Raw genomic sequence first — 17,405 nt, forward strand, 5'->3', positions numbered from 1 at the left:
GAGAGCAGCAGCTGGGTCCAAGACAGAGAATTGCCTCAGGGTAACAGGCTGACTGCTTTGCTTTGGATTAGGAAACTCGACCTGAGCTGACAACTGCTCTTTGGACATTTGCTTCCTACCTGTGCAGAGAGGGTGACTGGGTCAGACCCACACCGCCAGCTTGGCAGAGGTTTGCTGATGTGAACAAAGGCATTTTTGTCTCCCTCAAACCTCTGTTTCAGAGGCCCTCAGACTGAGGTGAAGATCTTTGGGCTTAGGCAGGATCCCTTCCTTCTTTCTGAAGCTTTATCTACCTTATCTACTTCTGTCTGAAGGGCAACTGGGCTTCTTGCCACCCACCACTGACAGACTTCCATCTGGTCTCTGGTTTACATTACTTTCTACTGAGCAAATAAACACTCATTCCCACCCCCCCAAAAAGACAAAGACTGCCCATGTATACACCTTAACGTGTTATCAGCCTGGTGCTGCTGTAGACTGGCTCAACTCACAAACATGGGGTGGGAATCTGCTTCTTGCCCTCTTGCCAACTAAGTTCAAATCCCCTGGCAAAGAGCTTATGGAACAGATTTGTATGCTGGCATCGTATGCCCAGGTGACCACCTATGTGACGAACAAACAATTCTTGGATCAATGTATGGCCGAAACAATAGCCCTGCCACAAGTTGCAAGTGAAACACTACCTTTTCTCCCAATGGAAAGCGACCTTAAGAAAAGCCTACGGGAGAAGCCCAGCTGACAGATGTCTCAACCTCTTGCATGTGGCGAGGCATGTGCTGGCCCCAAAGGTGAAAGGCTCTGTCACCCATCCTCATCCCCAAGTTGGCCAGTTACTACACCAAGGATCATTCAGAAATTTTGACATTTGCCACCACCACCCCCAACTCCTGCCTCCATAGCTCCTGGCCACCCTTAGGACTGAGCTGTTTCAAGCACGGCCTTTCGTCAAGTCAGTTGCGGGAAGAGAAAGATGGCTGTGGGATCAAGAAGCTCAACCACGGCTACCCAAACACTACATCTCATGCCAAGGCAAGCCTGTCAGAAGCCCGTTTGGGCGATTACTTTCTCATGCCAGGACAATTTCCAAGAGAACTCCTTTGCAGGGATGTAACTGACAGAAGGGGGGAGGGGGAGGTACCGCTGTTTTAACTTAGAACCTGGGTGGCTTAACAACCCTCCATTCACTCACAGTCCTCAGCCTGTCCTGTGTAGATATTTTTCTAAGTTTTAGGGGAGCACTCAACCAATGGTTATCGAGCCCAGGGATGAGAACACTGATCTCCCATGGGGCATTCGTGGGAGGCTCTGTGGAAGAGGTGACATTTGAACTATGCCCAGAGAAGATGGAAAAACGAGGCGCCTTTGTAGTGCTCTATCTGTGGAAGGGCAGAGAGTGTAGGACCAATTCAGGCAACAAGACAGTAGGATGCCAGCCCACAGGGCACAGCCAGTTGCCACCAAATGTGCTTCCAGTCTACCTGGAAGACCCATGCCACAAGGGAGGTTTGAGCCCCCTGTGGGTAAAAGTCCCGTTTACACCATTTTCTTCATGGAAACCCATACAAAGCTTTTTGAGGTACCTTGACTTCTGAGGAGTCCTGACTAATGAGAGCCAACTTTATAACCTCAACTCAACTTCTTGCCTGGCCATCTTTGGAGTCTCCATCCGTTCTTCCCCATGTACCCAGCATATCATGCTTACATCCCAGACCCTACTCCTAAGAAGGCTACTTCTAGCCTATCAACTGTCATAAAGGGTTCTAGAAAAAAAAATCACTCTGGTGTTCTCTGTATAAGAGATTGCCTCCCTGAAAGACAGAACGAGGGTTGAGGAATATTGAGTGGAACTTGCTGTCCTGTCAGCCGACGGGTTGGGGCATTGGCAAGAAGATGCCCCTTCAGGGCCTATTCTTACCACATCCTTCCTGGTTTTGAGTTCTGGACTCTCCTGTGTTCGAGCCTGCAGTCTAAGTAATATCATCCCCAGCTTCTCTAGCCCTCCTCTGGCAGCCCCTCCCACTGTTGTCCCTGAAAGCAGCAACCCTTTTCCCAAAGAGTGTGTATATGGAGCTCCTATTAATTTGTCAACCGAATGTTTGCAGAGACGTCTGCTCATATCATTTTCCCTGCTGTTGCTTAAAAAGAAAAAAAAAAATTACAAGACATCCCCCTTAGGAAAAGCATCACTTTTAGAGATAGAAAAATAGCAGGGTGGGAACTCAATCGGATAGCAATGAGAAGCTCCAAGGAGGAGAAAGAGGCCAAGAGAAGTAAAGAGAAGGCTAAGAAAGAAGCCCACCTTGTACAAAGAAACCATGCAGACGGTTCATGTTTAGGGAATATGAAGGAGAAATCAGGCCCCAAGGAGCCTGTTTTTAATTGGAGGGTTAAAAACGGTCCTTTGCTTAGGCTTGGGAAAGGTTTAAGAAAACTCAACTTTTGAGGCAACTTGCTGGAGTCAGACAGAAGGTGGGAGGTTGGGAAAGTGCAGGTATTCAGGGAAATCCTCTGAAGGCAACTTCTCATAGTGGAATTGGTTCTTTTGACTCTGTGGCTTCCTCCTCCTCCCCCTCCCTCTCCTCCTCCTTCTCCCCCTCCCCCTCCTCCTCCTGGTCCTTCTCCCCCCTCTCTCTCTCCCCATACCCTGCGACCATCTACAATCTTCTATGATCGTTCTTGTCCCACGAGTGCACAGAGCATAGAACTAAGATGCACAAAACTTCCTCCCCAGATAGATAATCTCTGCTCTTGACAGAGGAACGCTTCAGTCCATTCTGAATGCAAGGGCCACACCTCCAAGACTAAACTCCTTCCGTCAAGCTGGAAATATAGAAAAGTCACTCAGAGAACGTTCCCCTTTCTCCCACAGGTTCTAGGATCAAGGGTCATGGCCCCTACCAGACTTTAGTCTGACCAACACACCCATGCCCCCTATCCCTCCCTTTTCCTGCTGTCTAAAACACACTTCGTTTCTCTTCTGTTTATCCTTTGAATGACTAGATTTATCCGTTACTTCCTTTTCCCTTAACAAGTCAGACCATTTTGTCCTGCCTAAGGCTAAGGTAACTTCTACCTAAATTTAGATTGCTAGACTCCTAGAAAAATACTATGATCAGATTTAGAAATAAAAATCCAGGGCCTGGAGAGATGGCTCATTGGTTAAGAACACTTCCTTGAGAGTGTAGTTTGAGGAGAACTTGAGTTTGGTGCCAGAATCCACGTCAGGCAGCTCACGACTGCCTATGACTTTAGTGCCAGGTTATAACTCTTCTGACTTCCGTGGGCACCCACACGCATACACATATGCAGACTCATGCACACATACTCATAAATAAGAATAAATCTTTTAAAAAAAATCCCAGAAGGTAGGATTTAAAAAAAAATCATTGTTAAGTTGCACTTTTCAAACGGTTAAGATTTCTGTCATGGTTTCCCTGCCACAGAAAAATCCTCATAAGATTTTTATGTAGTCGCAAAACAAGTAAAGCTGCAATTTCAAAATGAAGACAAAAAGAAAAAAGAAATGGGCTAAACTTTCTGTTGTGCCCCTTTTGTTGCCAGTTGCCCCCTTCAATGGTGCTTTTGATTTTGAGTTCCTTCCATCTCCTTTCCACCCAATGAATGACGTCACTAAATCTCTTCTCATATGTTTCAAAATCTGTGTCTACATTAGTTCCCCCGGCAGACATGAGCCAAACATTAAAACTACCACAAATTCAAGAGATCATTCCTAGTTGTATTTGCTTTTCTAGGTCTCATCTCCCATTCTACTGCAAAGGGGCTACCCAAGGGAGCTGGCACCCTGCTTAGGCTGAAGGTGTATCATCAACTCTCCCATCGTCTAAGAGTCATAGAGTGGACAGTCAGTGGTTGGCCTCGTTGCCCTCAGAAGGGCACTTTTTCCAATCTAGGTCTCAATTGCAGTTATTCCAAAATAATTGCCTATTTTTGTCTGGGCAAACACTGGGGAAAAGTGTTAAGTGTTAAGGCAGTCATGGTCCACCCTCAGCATCCTCAGTGCGTAGTCTCCTCGACCCTTTTCTCTAGTCAGTCCCTAGACACACAGATCAGTCTTGGACCACAAGTGTCTGGCACCATAAGTAGAAGGTACACAGAGGTGAAGTTAAAATGCAGCCTTCTTTAAGGCCTCTCTTTTGTGGGTTTCTCTTCTGAAGCCACATGACCCTCACAGTTGCCTTTGCTGTCTGTCTATTTGGTGGCCATTTTTTACCACTAAAAAGTAAGTTCCTCGAGGGCAGGATCCATGTCTGATTCATCTCTGGGTCCCCTGCAGGGGTAAACCCAGGGGATCCCCTGTAAGGACTACAGGAGGACACGAGGATGAATGATGCCCTAAATGAGGCTCAAAGTGCCTGGGAGCTAGGAGTACCGGCTGGGAGTACTTCCTTCTAAGGCTGGTAATACCCTCTTCTCTTGCCTGCTCTCTCCCTACTGATGCCTGAAAGACCTCTCTCTTGAACTAGCTTCTGCCAACTGTCACCATGAGACAGAATGCCCCGGGGAGCCTTTAGCTGTTAACAGCTTAGAATGCTGCTGTTCCCAGGAGTCTTTGCCCTGTAGGGCAGAGATGGGATAGGAATAAGGCATTGAAAGAGGCAAGTGTTGAAACTTAGCCAGGTGTGGTGTCATGTACCTTTAACCTCAGCACCGTGGAGGCCTAGGCAGGCAGATCTCTGTGAGTTTGAGGCCAACCTGGCCTACAAAGTGAGTTCCAGGACAGCCAGAGCTACACAGAGAAAACAGAAAATAACAGAGTAGACAATTCTGCTTCTGAAGGACATGTTCTCCTGTTAGGGGATTGAGGCAGGACAAGGTGAACAAACCCTTGGTTTTTGTCACCCGTTTTTGATTGAAGAGATCAGAATTAAGACTATCCTCCAAGAAATATAAAGTTGATTTTTTTTTCCATTTCACGTCCCCATGTTCGGGGTCATCCGAGGTGCAAGGGGGAACAGAAGTATAGTAAGGTAAGGGGCAACAACAGCCTTTCAGCATGAACTCCTCTCTTCCAAACATGGACTTCAGATCGTGACCCAACAGGCCAGCATCTGTATTTCCTTTTCAGATGAATACAGAACTTTTGAAAATCAGTTCATAAGTCAAGAAAGGGAGGGTGCATCACAGAGACCTCTAAGGTTAAAGTGCCAAGTGGAAAAGATGAACAGTTAAAGAAATAGGACAAACATTATGGGGACGACATAAGGATAGAGACCGGGAGTGGAGGCAGAAGCAATGACTTCTACCCGTTCTGGTCTGCTCTTTGCGTCGATGTCAAGGAGCTGGGTTTTTGCAAACATTTTTATCTTCGGAGTCAGTTGCAAGGCCGGAGACTGTTGGTTCCTATCCTAGAAAACTCAGGAAGCAACTGCTACCTGGTCTTGCAAAGTTTCTGTGAGGGTTTTGGCCATTCTTATAAGCACCTATAGTATTTCGCTTCCATTCCCCCTGGCAATTATGTCCCTTCAAGCATAATTGCCCAAACCCACCCTTCCTCGAAGTTGCTTCTTGTCAGGTATTTGGTCACAGTAACAACAGTGATTAAGATGGCCCTCCATAGGAATGTCATAAGAGTCAGGTTAGATTCGTAGTACCCACAGGACAGCTCACAACCAGAACTTCAGTTCCAGGGGATACAATCGATATCTTCTTATGGATTCTGTGGTTAGTAAGAACACACATGGTGCATGCAGGCAAAACACTCTTACACATGAAATAAATCTAGCTGTGAAAAACTAGCTAGAGGGATGGCTCAGTCATTGAGATCACTTCCTGTCCCAACTGGACAGTGGTTTGGTTCCCAGCATGGGCATGGTAACTTCTGAGCATCCTTATCTCCAGGTGCAGGAGATCTGGCAACTTCTGATCTCCCCGGACACCAGGCATGCATGTGGCACACACACATACATGTAGGTAAAACTCTAATACACATAAATAAGTCTAAATTTTAAAAAGTTAAAATGCTTGTAACTGAAAGACCAGTGGTTCAGTGCATTTGCTACTCTGTAGAGGACCTGACTTCAGTTCCCATCATCCTTGGGGACTCATCACAACCACTTGAATCCTTGGCTCCTGAATCTCCAGTGCCCTCTTCTGGCCTCTGAAGGCACAAGCACTTACATGCTACACACACACACACACACACACAAAAGATGTTTTAAATAAAATAGAAGCAATACTCACCAGTGTCATATGTATGCCTCACACACACAGAAATAAAGATTACGTCTTTTTATAATTAAAGTACAAGGGGCCTGAGGGATGGCTCAGTAGTTAAGAATACTTCCTACGATGTTCAGGGGACACACATTTGGTTCCCAGCCTGCAACTTTCACTCCAGGGCATCCAACACCCTCTTCTGAGCTCCTTGGCAGCTGCACGAATGTGCACATTACCCTCATGATTACATGGAAAAGTAATACTTTTGCAAGATGTTAAGATTAAAATAAAACCCTACAAGGTTAGGGGTGTGTTTAAAAACAGGTCATTTATCGTACCTTAAGTGGCAGCTGCTGACTGTTGGCACAGATCATTCCTCAGAGTGTCATAGACAAATGAGGACAGAGTTGTGAAAGAGTGACTGATGCCTAGGAAAATGATGGAGTGAGCCACCGGGGGATAATGGAAAGGGAAATGCTAATACTACAGACCTCAAAGCAAGCGAGGCACTGTTTAGTCACCTTTGCCTCTCCACACTACCATAGCACTTCTGTTATGGCCTACTTATGGCCTGTCTACTCATTGGCCTCTACTGGGCACCTAGAACATACAGGCACTGCATGTTGGCTCAGAGACACACATAGCAGAGGCTCTTTCCTGAAGACTTGAGAGCTTAGAAGTCATATAGCCCTATCACCAGTACCATAGTTAGCAGACCCCAGTGCACATAACAGCCCATGTTGGGAGTTAAGGAGCACTAAGGTCCTCCTATACCTTGAGTATGGTTTGCCTCTTGAGAACTCATGTCAGAATTTGGTTGCTGTTGTGATGGTGTTGAGAGGTGAATCTGTTAAGAGCCGACTTAATGAAGCTCCAAGGGACTCTCATGAGGGATGTTACCTCAAGAGAGGGTAATGCACTGAGGCAGCCTCCCATTTTATCTTACAATGTGTACTCAATTTCTGCCAAGTGTTGAAACACCAAGTTTTCATCTATGAAGCTTTTAGATTTCTACCCTGAACCAATTAATCACCATTCTTCACAAATCACCCAGTCAAGTGATGCCTCGGTGCTTACAACCACTGATTGCCTTCCAAAGGACCTGGGTTCAATTCCTAATACCTACATGGTGGTTGACAACCATTGGTAACTCCAGTCCTGGGGAATCTGATGCCTTCTTCTGGCCTCTAAGGACATTGCATGCATTTGGTGCACAGGCATGCAAACAACACACACACACACACACACACACACACACACACACACACATTTTTTTAAATATCATTACCCAGTCTCAAGTGTTTTGTTATAGAAACCACTCTTCTACTTGAAGGAGGAAACTAAAGAGCTATTTAGACCAATTTGCATTGATTTATGAGGTCTGCTGAGGAGGCAGGAACAAAAGGAAGAGACCACTTCAAAAACAGAGTCACTTTGTGCCCCCGTTTCCTAAAACATTACATAGAAAGCTAAGCTCTACTGACTTAGGATCATAGCAGGTAGAAGCATGTCAGGAAAATTTTTCAGATGTCCAATGTTTCTCTCCCTCAAACACATACTACTGTTGATAATGAGCAAGAAGTTGGATTCAGTGTCATGCCTTATCTTGCCACCTATGTAAGAGGGATTTCATAGACGTATCCAAGCCCCCTGTCAGCTGACTTGGGGTTTAAAAATGGGTCTTTTCCTGGGTGGTTCCGACCTAATCACAAATATACCTTAACAGGAAGCAGGTCTTCTCAGAAGTCCATGGTGACTAGCATCTCCAGGGAAGCCCCCCCCCCCCCCCCGGAGCTGGGGACCAAACCCAGGGCCTTGCGCTTGCTAGGCAAGCACTCTACCACTGAGCCAAATCCCCAACCCCTCCAGGGAAGGTCTTAAGGAAGCAACTTATCACAAGTGCAGAAGGCCATGTCCCAGAAATGGAAGATAGCATGTCACAATTGGAATTAAACTCAGCTAAGAAGCAGAGAACTTGGAAGACAACCTTATACCTCAGGAAACTGAAGCTGTGACCAAAATCTTGATTTCTCTTTCATTTCGGTAGAGGACACAGCATACCTGTGCCTACACACTTAATCTATGTCAAATAAAAGCTCTGAGTCTCTTTCAGATTACATTTGAGGTCACTAATTACATAGCAATGGAAAAGCAATGTGTGAGGTGAAGGGGAAAGATATGCAGAGCAGAAGCACAATTGCTAGTGCCCTAAGGGAAACTAGGCAGCAAGGAAACCTCGGGCTTCAAGACTCTTGATAAAAATCACAAAATAAATAGAGCAGTCAAATATTGAGTGCTTGATATGTGCCAGATGATTGAAGCCTACCAAGTTCTTTAGTGGAACCCAACCTCCCCTTCAAGTGAGTCACCCGGCCCCCTGAAAAGGATTCAACCCAAAGTCCTCCCTAGAGGATTCCAGAGTAGTGCTCAGAAGAGACACCTTGGCTGTAGCTCTGACTTCTACCCAATAACCAAATGCTGGCGTAAAGGGCAGGGGTGAGATTCACACCGAGAGGCTGAGCAAAGGGCAGCAAATGCTTCACTTCTTTCCCAGGAAACTCAAGACTTTCTAGAACAGTTCTTGCAGAATATTAAAAAATGTACCCATGGCTTGATTTTTCTCTTCTTTCCTCCCTCCCATTCTCCCTTTCTTCTCTTCCCTCTCCCTCCCCTTTCTCCCTCTCCCTTCCTCCCTCCCTCCCTTTTCCTTTCCGTTTAGAAGACTCATGGGAGCTTTAATAGCTGATGAATCATTTTAACATTTGAATCTTTTAAAGAGGGTTTGGAAGAGCTGGGACACAAGCTACAGGCCTACAGAAGGACAAAGATGAAGAGTCAAAAAAAAGTGTTAATACCTAGGGGAATGAGAATCAGTCAAACCCAAGGTGGCCAGGCTGTGCAGCCTTAACCCTTGAAGTGAGGGTAATCATTCGGAGAGGCAAGGATGAGAACATGAGGTCTGGAAGAGGGCACAAGTCTGGGGAAACCGGGAGAGTCTAGGCATGTTTGTGTGGCAATAAGGCATTTGAGAAAGAAAGGAGGGAAAGGGGAATGTTCAGGAAAAGACACTAATGGGGAAGCTTTAGGTGCCAACTCCAAGCCTTCCCTGTAGCAAGGGAAAGCTGCTAAGGGCCTTTGGAATGAGGAAGAGCTAAAGTTTCACAATGATTGGCCGGATGTAGATTGGGTCCATGGCTGAGGGCCTGATGGAAGTTTATGACAAAGCGATACAGATGTGCCGGGCCCTGATAGTGGAGATGGAGAGATTATAGTGATGTCGCTCTCGGGAGCCCAACGACACGGGGCCACCAAAGTCTTCTCTCTGCAGAGCTATTGCGGGCTTGCCCGGATGTTTTTGCACAGTTCGTGACTAACCGAGAATATCTGAAATTAAAATTCCGAGTCACACCCAGAACAGACCATTGCCCCTGTGAAGAGATAGCCCAGGTGTACTGAGAGACCGTCTTAAAGATGCTCCTGGGCCACAAATTGGCAACAGAATTGGCCATATATCTACTGGTTCCCAGAGAAGAAGCCAGTTCCAGGGTGGCCTCGGTTTCCTCCTCATGGGATTAATGTCTCAGAGAGGAGCCCCCCTGAGACATGATTAGCTTCAAAGCTAGTCATGCTTGCACTCCTAGTTTTTACATTGTTTTGTTTTCTTCGCTACAGACCCTGAGAACCTGAACAACAATCTTATACCCTGAACCTAGAGACCAGGGAGACAGCAGTAGAGGTGTCAAGGGTAAGGGTAGACACTGCTCCCTCGGGGTAGCAAGATCTCTGCTACGAAGCAAAGGATATAACTAATGTCTTTGTAAGGGTCAAGACTTAAGCAAGATTCCCTTCTATCCGTGCTTTAAATCAGAAGCCTGGTGGGAGATGGGAGGAAAGAAACCAGCAGCGGCTCTGGGTACTTTGGGCTAAAATGAGCAGTTTCAATCAAAGCCCTAGGGAGACAGATAGGTAGGCCTCTGTCAGGTCAAAGCTAGCCTGGTCTATGCAGCTAGTTCAAGGCCATTAGGAACTACTTAGTGAGAGCCCATTCCCAAATAAAATGCATTTCTCATACCCCCAGAGGAAGAAGAAGAGATTCTGCCCCTCACTGTCCAACTTGAGGAGAGAAATCCTCTGTGTACACATGTACATGGCTCCCAGCTCTGCTCTGAGCCACAATCAGCAGGGATGATGAGTGGGAACAAGGAGAGAGGACCCTGCTGCTCTGAAACTACCTCTAACCCCCACAGGTCAGTCTTCCATCCCTGACTCATCCTTCTGGTCAGAAGAACATGGTCTAGAAATGATCCTGCCATCCCTGGCGCCCAGTTGACAACCCTGAGCCCATCCTGAGGCAAGGGATGAGTGAGGGAGAATGGGGTTAGAGGGTTGAACAAGGGAAAGTGGAAAGTTGGAGAGACTTGGGGGGAGGGGGTCTACACATACCCATGCAGCTTGAGTCAAAGGCAGAACAAACCTCGGGAAGTAAGGTCAATGCTTGGGAAAAACTACTAGCAATGGAAGATGTTTAATTTCTTAAGAAAATGTGCTAGCTAGTTTTATGTCAACTTGACACAAGCTAGAGTCATAGAAGAGGGATCCTCAATTAAGAAAATAGCTCCATTAAGAGATGACTGTAAGGCATTTTTCCTAATTAGTGATAGCTGGGGGAGGGCACAGGTTATTGTGGCTGAAGCCATCTCCAACCTGGTGGTCCTGGGTTCTATTTTTAAAAGCAGGCTGAGCAAGCCAGGGGGGAACAAACCAGCAAGCAGCACCCCTCCATGGCCTCCTCAGCTCCTGTCTCCAGGTTCCTGCTGAGTTTGGATTCCTGTCCTCTCTTCCTTCTAGGATGAACAGTGATGTGGAACCCTGTCCTCCCCAAATTGCTTTGGCCATTGTGTTTCAAAAGAGCAATAGTAACCCTAACTAGAACAGAAAACTCTCTGAATGTCTTAGATTTGGGGAGGAGGGATATAAGTACCTGTTTGAATTATGTTCCAAATGTATGCATGAGTACACACACACACACACACACAGAGAGAGAGAGAGAGAGAGAGAGAGAGAGAGAGAGAGAGAGAGAGAGAGAGAGAACTTGGCTTCCCAGTGGGCATCTTTGTGTCTTGTGAATCTCCAGGCTTCAGTGTTAGTTGTACAATCTCTCTTCTCCAGACACCTATATGACTAATGTAGGGTGATGTCATCACCCAGGTGTAGGCAGGTGCAAGATAGAACGAGGCCTGTCATTGGATGAGAAGGAAGGATGGGCAGGAGAAAAATTTTAGAGGGAGGAGATTGGAGCAAAGGAGAAGCAGTGAAGAGAACATGGAGGCTGATTCCTCTCTGCACATTTGTTATGAATATTCTTATGGGATGAATGTGTAAAGGGCTTTGCATGTCTAGATGGGCAATTATATCTTATCAATTAGATCAATAGTGTTGTGTATTCTTTCATGTGGCAATTTAAGTTCAAGAGAGTATGTAGTAGCTGGAGACACTAGGCCGCCACAGAATTGGGATGTATATGTCTGGCATGGTGGCAACCTGCCTTGGGAACTAGATGGGTAGAGAGATTGCTGCCAGGCTCAGAGAGAGGCCATCAGCAGTGTGATATGGGATGGAGCACAGCAGGTGAGATGCTTTGCTGACTGAGATGAAGATGTCTACCAGATATCTTGAGGCACTGCGGTGCTGGACCTAGTGCCAGGTAAAAGAAAGCCTTTTTTAAATAATTTTACAGTAACAACTAATATGCCACTTAGGAAAATGCTCTGACTGCATCTGTATAAGGATAGAATTTCATCAGATCCCAAACTCTTAAAGGCTGCCACAGTCAGCAGTACCTACACTCAGGAGACCTAGATCCTACTCTTCAATTTACTGGTCAATACCTTGAGAAAAACCAGGTGACCTCTGTGTCTCAGCCTCCTTGTCTATCAAGAATGGCAACACTTACTGTACAGGCCCAAGTGGTCCCATAGGTAGTAAGAACTAACACACTGAGTACCCTTGCTGATGCAATGCAACATACCTGAGGTTACTAAGTGGCTCCAGTTCCTTTCTTCCTACCTTTAACCTCTGTACCAGATTCAGTGCCCTTGTGTTCCCTCCATGTAGAAAGAGAAGGGTGGGTACAGAAAAAGAGAGGCATGTCATAAATTAGGAGATCTTGTGACCGCCCCCCAAAACCCACACATTGACATTTAATATCCAGTGTGATGGTATTGGGAGATGGTTTGTAAGTAATTCAGTAATTCTGAATCCATGAAGCCATTGTAAATGAGATAAAGGGCTTTGCAAGAATAAAGTCCAGAAAGATTTTTAGTTGTCTCTCCACATGCTAAAAATACAAGAAGCCAGCAGTCTGCAATCTGGAAGGGCATCCCTCACCAGAGCATGGCCCTCCTGGCACCTAATCCCAGACTCCTCACCTCCAAGACCATAAGAAGTAAATGCTTGCTGGCTAAGTGATCCAGTCTAGAGTCACATGCTACATCAATCTGACCTACTACAATAAGGATATAATCTTGTAAAGAATTAGTTCCTGGGGCTAGCAAAATGGCTCAGTGGGTAAACACACCTAATGCTCTTGTAGAGAATCTGGATTCAATTCACAGCACCACATGGTTGGAATTACAACTATTGCAACTTGTAGAGGATCCAACACCCTCTTCTGACTTCTTTGGGCTTTTGTTGTCCATACACGGTATAAATGCATACAGTCACACACACACACAGACACACACACACACACACACTCACACATACACTCACACACACACTCTCACACACACACACTCACACACACTCACACACATACACACACACAAATACAAAGACATACACATGCATACATAAGAGAGGTGGGGGGAATCTGCATGGGAAAGGGAGAAGATTGCATGTGAAGCTTAAGTCATTTTTGGTTCAGTTTACATGCATGTAAAACAACTCAAATAGCACACCAAAGGCTTTGAGAACAAGAGTAATATTGAATGTAATAACACACACTTATCAGAAGTTTGAGGGAGAAGGATCACAAATTAGAGGCCAGTATGAGCTGCAGAGCAAAACCTTGTCTCAAGAAACCAAACAGTTAAAAAATAAAGAATCTTCCATCAGAACATAGTGGAGCAGAATGCTTGTTTAAGCAAAATGAAACAAATAATCAAGATTTTAACAAGACTTGAGTCTCGTAGCATGCTATCAAAATGTCCAGGATACAGTCTGAAAGCCTGGGATGACAAATACCAGAAAACCTTTATCAGTTCTAGAGAAAGATAAAACAATGTGCGAATCATTAAGCCCATTATAATAGCTATTATAACTATTCTTTTTGAAGTAAAAGTAAATTAAATGAATTGGAAGATAGTTCTTAGTAAAGACATTAGACTTCAGAGAACCAAGTGAATATTTTGTAACTATGAAATACAATGAGATTTTTAAAAAGCCAAACAGCTCAGTGGATAGGGTGGCATAGATCATTGGTACCTATGATCTCCGAATTAAGAAAGCTGAGACAGGTGGGTCAAGAGTTCAAGGCCAGGCTGAGCTATGTAGAGTCCAGACTGGATACTGCAGGAGACAAATGGCAGAGGAATCAGCAGACTAGAGGTAAGTCAGCAAAAGATATTTGCCCCATAAGCAGAATGAACAGGGCTTCAATACTGCTTGGGACAACAGTGTTCAGGTCACTGGAGTCTGTAAAGGAGATAAAATAGCACCTGATATAAAAATATATTTGAAAAATAATGAAAGTGTTTCCAAATTTAGTAAAAGTCATGGTTCAAGTAATTCAATAAAATCCAATGAAGACAATGTCCTACCACTTCTAGCATGTTACCCACTTCCCTACCCAACTGGGCTCTGAAAACATTTGTAACCCTGAGACAGAGAAACAAGGATTGGGTCCCTGACTGCTTCACTGACTCATGTGTATATGGGTGTATGCCTCTCTGTGTGTGTGTCTATGTGACTGTGTATGTGCGTACCTATGTATATGTGCCTCTCTGTTTCTGTGTGTCTTGTGTGGCTGAGTGTGTGTGTGTTTATGTTATGTGTGTGAGAATAAGGATGGGCAGAAGTGAAGAAAGTAGAAAGGAACCCGTTAGAAGAAAAAAGGAGGCTGAGAATAGGGACACATCAAAGTAATATGAAATTGGCAGAAGGAATACTGGAAATGGAAGGGTCCAAGTGGGGTCAGGGGTCGAGAGGTGGACAGGAGCAGGTGGGAGACAAGGGTCAACCAAAGCTAAGTATGCATTAAAATGCCAAAGGTAAAATGTTACTTCATAAGCTGACAATTATGCTCTTGGAAAAAGAAAAGCTCCATTGTCAGGGTCTCAGTTCCTTATCTGAAAAAAAAAATCTCAAGTTTGAGCCAAATGTTCTTTAGTTCAAAGGTTTCTGTGTGCATCAGCTCCTGCGTAGAGTTCTGATAAAACAGACTCGGACCCTAACGCTGAGGAGAAAGCTGGGGCCTCTGTGCCAGGAGTGTTAACAACTTCCATAATGGGGCAATGACTGAAATGAAGATGGTTATGGGACAAAACCCCAAAAAGGAGGCTCCTAGAAATTGGGTGGGGGGAGGGGAGGCATATGCCTTCAGCAGCTTCCTGCTGAGTGCCTCAGAGAACCCGGGACTGGGGCAGGAAGCTCTGTTAGTAACTCCTGCCTCTCAGTAAGTGCACTTCCAACTTCTCCAAGTTCTGAAGATGCTAAAGAGTGGAATGCCTTGTAGAGTCACATTCTGAGTTTGATGACAAGGCTGGGAGGACATTTTAATTCGCCTCTACTTGTAATACTGCCACTTGTATCACATCTCACAGTCTGGGAGCACATTGTGAGCATTGCCCTACCTTATCCTCCCAATGTGGTAGCAATCATGTGCCTCCCTAGAGAAAGCAGACTGAGTCAGGGCAGAGGGTTTTACTCCAGAAGACCATCCAGGACAAAGCTGGAGAAAGAGCCAGCTTTCCTGGCTTCCAATTTTGTCTTTTGTTCGGCACCAAGATCAGGAGTCCTGAGTCCCTTAGCCATGGGTTGCAGCCATGGGCCGGTGTCCAATCATCTCACGTCTAAAGAGCCAGCTCCTTCCTCCAGGGATCAGGATGATGTTGGAGCCAACACCAAGACTTTTCCATCCTTCCCCCCTCTCGTTTGTCTCATCCAGGTCACTGGTAGAGGCCCCCAAACCCAGAAAGTTCTGGACCCTCACACCCTGCAGATAAAAATATCTTCCCTCTGACATTAGAGAATGCCGGGGTTTAGTCAGGTGGACTGGGTTCTCAGGACTGCCATGCATGTTTGGCAGCTCTGACAGGGTTCCCCTCATGCTCCGACATCTGCTTTTACTATAGTCCCTGTCAACATTGTCCCTTTGTCCCATTTAGCTCTGCCAGAGGTCATCCCCCACTTCACAAACCATTCTTGACTCATTTATTTACAATGCCTTCTTTTCAAGAAAAATAGAAAGACCGTGTTAACCCCAAGTCCTGGTGGTCTGTCATCTATTAAGAACAAAAAGGATTTTTTTTTAAAAAGTGCCGGATTCACTTTATCTATGCATCTTTCTCTTTTTTATCCTTTGCAGGTCGTTCAACCCAGGTCAAAACTTAGAGCTGGACACAGCGATTGCATACCTGTAATCCCAGCACCTGGTGGAAGCATGACATTCCCAGAGCGCAGGACCAACCCCAGTCAGCTACACAGTGAATTGCAGACCACCCTGGGATACACAATACCTCAACACTATCCCAGAGTGACTGTGCTTTCCTATGCAGGATCTGGAACCTTCTACCTTCTGGCGTAGTTAGCTAGAGAGAAAAGTCAAAGTTTGATATTTAGATATCACTTGGCCTTGTACTGGCAATGTGACCTTGGAATAATTAACTTCTCAAACTTGTTTTGTCATCCTTTAAAAGAGAATAGCAGTGCTTATTGTGATGAGACCATTGCGAAGATGTTACTTCACAGACATCATCTCTGAAGTATCTAATACAGTATCATTCCAATTCTTATATAGGATGGGCAAGAGTAAACAGGTAATGCTGGGTAGTTTGGGATCTAGCCCTCCAACCACAGCTATGTCATTGATAAAATGGAGCTGGAAACATGCTTTTTGCAAGAGGATTGAGACCTAAAGATAAAGAGTTCATCACAGCCCTGGGCCATGGTAGACCCTAAAGAAATGCATTCCTCAGAGGTCTCCAGCAGGGACCAGTATCTCTAGCAAACAGTCCCCAGGAAGGTTGTAAAGGTTATATCAGAATCAGTGCAGAAGTATGAATGCTGGACAAAAAAGAGACACCACCGAGTCCTAAGTCACCAAAAGGTCAAGCTCCATACTTAGAGGTATGGAGCAAGATCCCTGCCTGGGCAGGACATGGGACCTGGCAGGAACTTGCCCCTTGGAACTACTAACACATATTACCAGTCATATGGTGTGTCTTCCATGGCCTTATGATCATAGCCACCCCGATGTGTCTGAAGGCCGGCATCATCAATGCAAGCTGCCAGGTAAGGCTCTAGAGAGGCAAGAAATCATGAAGCAGGACCCTTATTTTTCTCACAGTGGAAGCCAGTATCTCTGGGGTACCATCACAAGCCATCTAGTACCTATAGACTCCTTGAGCTGCCCTATACAGGGACAACGGAAGAACTCCATGGGACATCAATGAGATTTCATCTCTCCAATCCTACCTTGCAACAAGACTTTCAGGATCCTCCCTGGAGAAGCAACCTGCTCTCCCAATACCACATCCCATTGCACACCGCGCTGCTTTAGCTCTGGCCATTAAAGTCTTGTTCCCTTTCATAAATGCTGGGTTCCTCTACCCATCCCATTTCTGTTGGGAAATCAGTCACCAAAGCCTGTTGACCATACTCGTACCTCTCAACCCCTCAGACCCATGAACAACTCTCTACCTCTCAGAACCATTTCCAGGTTCAAGCCACCATCACAACAACCTGTACTTTAACGAACTCACCACATCTTGCCCCGACGCTCCAGTCTTCTCTCCATCCTGAGGCCCATGATAATTATATAGCACATTATTTACTAGGGTCATGTCAAAAACAACTCTTTTTTTCTTATTACTATTTTTAAGCAGTGCTGGAGATTGAACTAAGGATTTTGGGCATGTTAGTGTGGACCTACACCCCAAGATTTCCCTGTCAATTTTATTACAAATAATATGCAGAGTTCAAAATAGCTCCTAGCCTCTCCCTGCATC

At 45.4% G+C, this 17,405-nt stretch overlaps 1 long non-coding RNA gene across 5 annotated transcripts; it reads left to right on the forward strand.

The window, feature by feature from the left end:
- Nucleotides 1-4,521: 4,521 nt before the first annotated feature.
- Nucleotides 4,522-16,991, forward strand: LOC134480172 (uncharacterized). 5 transcript variants are annotated; one of them, XR_015627687.1, is made up of 4 exons: nucleotides 4,522-4,616; nucleotides 9,850-9,922; nucleotides 10,256-10,424; nucleotides 15,764-16,991. It is a non-coding gene; the product is annotated as an uncharacterized LOC134480172 (long non-coding RNA). The 5 variants fall into 5 exon arrangements; XR_015627686.1 differs by having other exon boundaries at nucleotides 4,613-4,988; XR_015627689.1 differs by lacking the exon at nucleotides 9,850-9,922 and having other exon boundaries at nucleotides 4,546-4,616.
- The last annotated feature ends 414 nt before the right edge of the window (nucleotides 16,992-17,405 follow it).

The sequence above is a fragment of the Rattus norvegicus genome, chromosome 8, assembly GCF_021556685.1.
Source record: "Rattus norvegicus strain SHRSP/BbbUtx chromosome 8, alternate assembly SHRSP_T2T, whole genome shotgun sequence".
Taxonomy (NCBI): domain Eukaryota; kingdom Metazoa; phylum Chordata; class Mammalia; order Rodentia; family Muridae; genus Rattus; species Rattus norvegicus.